We start from the raw sequence: 6,069 nt of genomic DNA, 5'->3' as shown, positions 1-6,069 counted from the left end.
AAACATCACAACTACACACATGTGCAGCTGCTCTCGCTCTCTCCCCCCCCCCCCCCCTCTGTTTATTGTCTTGACTGGTTCTCTCTGGAAGGCAGGGCACATACACCCACCTCCTGCACTACATCTTTGAAAATTAATAGGTGAAAAAATGATAGAATTAATTAAGCAATATATTTAAGTGAACTCACACAAGATTATATATTTGTCTTTGAAGTTCTGTCAGCATTAAGTCATTTGATTTTTAACTTTCTATCTACATATAATTGGTAATCAAGATATGACCCTTCCTTTCTTTTTCTCACATCAATTAACAAAACAGAGTCCCCACGGTGTCCTCTGTACAGTGTGACTTTGCACGCATGGTGCCTGTGAAATCATGATGGCAGGGGCAGGGTCAAGCCAACGAGGGCGGGCCCATCCTGTTTCAGAAGTTCTGTAATGTTCAGTAGTCTGGGGATGTGTCAGTGGCCACCCTACTTGTCTACACAGGGGGTTTAAACTGAATGCAGTAGAGTTAATTTGATTTAAAAACGTATGTGCACACATACCACAATCCTTCCCAGCACACTAATTCTGCATTCATGGTGAACTCTGGAGTCCTCTTGCAAAGTGGATCCCCATGCTGCGAATAAAGTTCCATCCGTCTATTGTTTGAGTGCACACAATCCTGCTGCACACCGCTTTGGCGGTCCTGCAATAGCTATCCCACACTGCTTTGCAGGGAACTGTTATTGACCTGTTTACCTGTGTGTCCTCTGGTGTCTACTTCCCAGGGTGACCCATCCCCCATTTAAAAGTTGGGATGGGGCCAAATTTTGCCCATTTCCTCCTGGGTTTGAGTGTCTCACTGTTGCTGCAATATTACCCCAGGAACCCTACAACATTCCTTGAGCAGCCTCTGGGAGCTGTGCTGAGACCTGGATCTCAGCAACATTGGGGAAGAACCGTTGGTTCAGGAAGCTCTTGTAGCCAGTCACTGCGATAGAGATCTGTCTGTGGTGTCACTGAGAGGCCGTGACTGGGATGCTGACCAGGGCCTGATAAAGGAATTTACGTCTCTGTTACACACAGTGACCAACACAAGAGAGACCTTTATCTGCTGCACTGATAGGGCCCCACTCAGCGTTACCTGTCAGGGCTGTGTCTTTGCAATTAGGGGCCTGGGTTTGGGGGATTCCCAGGTCCTCTCAGGGCCATTCACTGTGTTATCTGACTCCGAGATGGGAACCTCCCGGCATTTCCTGGCCTGGGGGAGTCTCTGCCCATGGAGGGGAGTGAAACAGCTCCAGGGGCCAGCGCGGAGGCAGGAGTGAGAGCGCCGGGGCCCTGCTCTACGGGCCGCTTTGCGCTACAGACTCAGACATGTGGGGGAGCTGGTCCCAGTGCAATGAGGGGTGGAGTGAGCTGAGGAAGGGGATTCGGTGTCTGGGCCAGGGGAAGGGGAGTGAGAGCCCAGCCCCAGGGCTGTGTGAGTGATGGGCCCAGGCTGGGTAAATGGGACCCGCTCACAGGAAGGAGCCTAGGCAGCTTGTCTCCCGTTCTCGCCACGTGTTCACCTGACCACACGGCTCCTCCCCAACTCCACGTCCTTCACCTGGGCACCTTCCTGTACAACCAGAACCCCTAACCCCTCCTTGCTCTGCTCTGTACCCAGCAGCTCCCTCCCTCAGTGCCGTCTGTGGGGAGGGAGCTGGTGAGCCTGAGCTGGGCGAGTGTTGTGCTCGGGTCAGACAGGGGAGGCTGGAAGCAGGTTGGCTTTGCAGTGTTAAAAGGGCTTCATCGTACACTCCTAGTGACACGGGTGATTTAGCAGCCCCCACACACTATGGGAGTCATGAGATCCTCACAGACATTGACTTTCCTTTGTGTTTCTCTCTCTGTATCCCCCTTGTGTGCTGAGATGCTGCTGCTGGGTGTGACATTAACCCCATCATTTCACAGACCCAATAGAGATGTCATTGGGATCCATGGTACTTTATTCTTGTTTTCCTGGCTTTAATTCCTGGCCTGGCTGCCTGACAATAAGCAGAATTGTCTGCTGGCCCCTCCCCTGCCATTTCCCATGGCCCCAGTGGGAGGCCAGCAGCAGAAAGGTCAGTGCAGACCAGGGACATTTGCTGAGAAGGTGCTGTGGAGGGGAAGCCCAGGATGGAGTCAAAGCCATGGAACGGGAGTGGGGTCCCTGCACTCACAGAGCTGCTGATCGGGATCAGCCAGGCTGCTGAGGAGCCGCTCCCAGGATATGGGACAAACTCCTCACAGGAGCTGAGAACCACCATGAACATCCCCACGCTGGGTTCCCAGTGCCAGGGGACGTGTCAGACCTGCCCCCAGTCCCCAGCGCACAGAGCACGGCAGACACCACATCCACCAATGGATACACAGAGTGAAAATCCCTGGCACTGGGGAGAGAAGGGAGCAGGAGAGAATCCCAGGGGACGAATGCGAGTCGTGTGGCTGGTGCCCGGTTAGACGCACTGGGACCCTGCGGGGATGAGGGGCTGTAAGGACTGAATAGAACAGAACAGAACGTGGGGGAGTGGTGCTGCCTGGCTGCTAACGGGCCAGTGGGCTGGACCCCTTAAACTCCCAACTACTCATTAAATATTGATGTAATGTCCTCTGCAGACTGTGCCCCCTTCCCCCAAATTATTTATAATTAACCAAACCCAGCCCCGACCCCAACCACCAAGAGTCAATCACCTGCCCCTCTGCTGCTGCCCCCCACCCCCAAGTGCCATAGGATCTTCTGGCTCCATCCCCCATCCTGCCCCTGTTATTGCAGCATCACCCAGGGCTCCCTGATGCCCATGTCAGTGGCAGGGCTGGGTGTGTGTGTATGGGGGGGGAATAAAGTTTAGATTTGTGACCACTCTGGGTGCTTCCTGGGGGGAGGAGGGACCCAATCACACACAGAGCAGCCCCTATTGGGTGGAGAGTGACCCCTCATGCTGCTCTGTCTGGGGCTAAAACCAGGTAAGTTCTGGCCAAGTGACCTTTCCATGACTCCTTGTGTTTTTCCCACACTTCTGCAGTGAAATTCACTAAAAATCCCCATGGCCCAGTCACAGCCTTATTGAGAATTACAGGGACAGGCAGGAAATCGGAGGGAATTCTAGTATCAGTATTGGATTATGGAAAAAAGCATCATAATTCAGGAGATTTAATGTGAATATTCAATAATTAAAGGGGAAAACTCAATTCTGCGGGAGCAGCAGCAGCTCGGCCTGGGCTCCTGGTTCCCAATGGCGGCTGCAGCAGCATCTGACCAGGGAAAGGAGCGAGCAGCCTCCCCTCCCTGAGCAACAGCCAGAACCCTCTGGTGGGGGCAGCTGGGGAAACAAACCAGAGACAGAGACCCGGAGAAACGTGGCCCCTGCTGCCATTCAGGGCCCTACAACACCCTCCCTGGGGCCAAGTTCCCATCAGCCCTGGGGGGCCTTTATTTTGGGCACCCCCAGAACAATCCCAGGTCCCTCAAGACACCCCCCTCCTGGGGTGTCCTCATTTCTGTCCCCACCAACTGCTTCTGAGGAGGCGAGAGGCCAATGCTAATGCGGCTGCATCCTCCAGACTTTCCAGAGTCCCCCCATCCCAGCTGTGGAGGGACCCATCCAGACATGAAGGACTGTGGTCAGAGATATGTCTGAGAACAGGAGGTCTCATGGGGAGTGTGAGATGTGGATGGAGAACTGGTCCTAGGGTCAGTATTTTCTGTGGCCACCATCTGGGGGATTCTATTGTTTCTGGTTCTGTTTTTGAACATAAAAAAATGAGGGGCAAAAGCAGCAGGGGGGATGGGGAGAAATTAACAAGGGGGAAAGTGAGGCTGAGTCTCAGGGGAAACATCCCGGCAGTGAGATCTGTGGGGCTGGGGAACCGTCACCCCAGGGCCAGCGCTGGGCACCCCATTATTCCATGTTGCCTCTGGGAACTCTACATCACCAAGCCCCCCGAGACCTCACAGTGCCTATGAGCTGAAACAGCTCCACAGCCACCTCTGTGCCCTGCTCTGGACCTCTCCCTGTGCTCCCTGCAGGCTAAGTGAGACACAGGCATTGGTAGCAGCCTGGTGTATTGCAGCCTTCAGGTTTCCCCAGTGCAGCAGGTGATGCTGCCCCCCACAGTGTGTCAGCTGCACTGCACAGCAGTTACATTCCTGCTGGGACTTCACTCCACCCTCCCCCAAGGAGGAGCTGCCCCTGCTGGTGACAGGTCTCTGCAGGGCCAGGGCCCCTGAGCAAGAGCCCCTGGGGAGTCGCACTGGAACACACAGTGCAACAGGAGAGAGTCTAAGGAGAGATCCTGAGGGAAGCAGAATCAATTGTGAACAGGCCCTAAAGGGCCAGGGTTCAGAGCCTTTGGCTGTTCTGCCTGTAGCTAGTTCCATGAGGTGAGGCCCATGGTTGTGAAATGAATGATTGAGACTGAATTTCCCCTCCCCGTTCCTCTCCCAGGGCCCTGGCTGTTGCAGCCCCCCGCCCCCCATCTCACCCCCGCTCCATCTCTAGGAAGCTCTCACCTGCCCAGTTTGCCTCGATTTTGAACTGTGGGCAGAATTTCTGCTGAGTCTGCATCACTCGCAGCTGGGAGGAGTTAGAGGGAGACTTTCACCAACAGGTATAAACAGCACGTGTGGAAGCCTCCTGCAAAATCCCTGCCCTGTTCACTAGCACAAAACTGGCTGGGGCAGGTGCTTCCCCACCAGGAATGATTGGCGCTCCCATTGCTGTAGGTGGCTTCTCAATAGACCACAGAGGGGATTAAAGGTTCAGTTACCCCCAACTCTTTCATCAAGGTTCCCCATTTGCCCACCCCACCCAGTGCCAGGGGCCCCAAGTGTCTCCCATTTCCTGCTTCCAGATTTCTGACACAATCAGGGTAGTTCTGCCCACTGATGCCTAGAACATTCGCTGAAGTGTTGGAATTGATCAGATGCAGCATTGAAACATTATTGTGTTACAGACAGAGCGGTGAAATGGATTGAGTTGAAGGTAAGGCCTCTGTACATCAAAGCAGCACCCTGGAACCCCCATATTCATCACTGTCAGATAATTATGAAAACATAGAGATGAAATGAATTGAGTTGAATGTAAGAAAAAAAATACACGTATGCCGGCTGGCTGGGATGAAGAGGGGTGTCGGGGGCAGAGGAGTAGGAGGCATGGGGAAGAGGGGTTTAGTTCTGCATCGAGGGATGGGGGATTATACAGATGGGAATACATGGGAATGGGTGACAGGGGAGGGAAGAGAGGTTGAGGGCTCACCTGAGAGGAGGAGGTGGGTGTGATAGGTCCCCACAGCACAACCTGGACTATGGGACCACTGAGCCCTCCAAACCCACCAACCGGGACTGCCTTTCACCCTGTGATGCTGGTGTCAAGCTACTAGCCTTGACAGACACTGCACATACACAGCCATTCACAGGCAGAGACACACCCAGCAGTGTTACATGAATGATCTCCCAGCCACTCATGGACCGTCAATAGGGAGGCTCCAGCCAATTCCCCCCAGCTCCCCTGCCTTACACCTCAGAATTATGCTGCCTTGCACTGGTCAGGAGCCTGGCCAGTGTAAATTCATTACTTACTTCGCCACTTCTTCATAGGAAAGTGGACATGCACCCAGGGCCGGTGCAAGGATATTTTGTGCCCTAGGCGAAACTTCCACCTTGCGCCCCCCCCCCCTCCGCCCTTCCCCCCGGAGCATCGCTTATTATAAACTTTCAAAAATGAATACTGCATAACGTGGCATTGTTCATTAGAATTAATACACGTTCGGCTTGAAATTTTATTTATTTCATTATTTCGTCTACTTATTTAATGAAAATAAATGACCTTGGGTCTCCTGCATGTGGCTAGAGTCCCTCCTGCCCTCCACCCCATGGATGTGGAAAGGGCTGTTTTGGGGATCAGAGCACAGAGCTGGGAGTCGGGATCTGGCTTCTATTCTCCACCCTGCCACCAACTCACTGGATGACTTCAGGCAAGTTACTTCCCCATTCTGTGCTTCAGCTCCCCCCAGCACTAAGGTGTGAAATGGTTCCTTGCTCCTGGGCTGGAAAGTGCA

At 53.5% G+C, this 6,069-nt stretch overlaps 1 protein-coding gene across 2 annotated transcripts in view; it reads left to right on the top strand.

Annotated features, from left to right (window-relative positions):
* Window positions 1-6,069, top strand: part of LOC135887969 (E3 ubiquitin-protein ligase TRIM39-like) — a 429,124-nt gene that overhangs the window by 383,867 nt on the left and 39,188 nt on the right. The window lies entirely within an intron of this gene.

The sequence above is a fragment of the Emys orbicularis genome, chromosome 13 (genome assembly GCF_028017835.1).
Source record: "Emys orbicularis isolate rEmyOrb1 chromosome 13, rEmyOrb1.hap1, whole genome shotgun sequence".
Classification (NCBI taxonomy): domain Eukaryota; kingdom Metazoa; phylum Chordata; order Testudines; family Emydidae; genus Emys; species Emys orbicularis.
The sequence above is the reverse complement of the archived record's forward strand: the minus strand, read 5'-3'. Positions and strand labels throughout refer to the sequence as shown.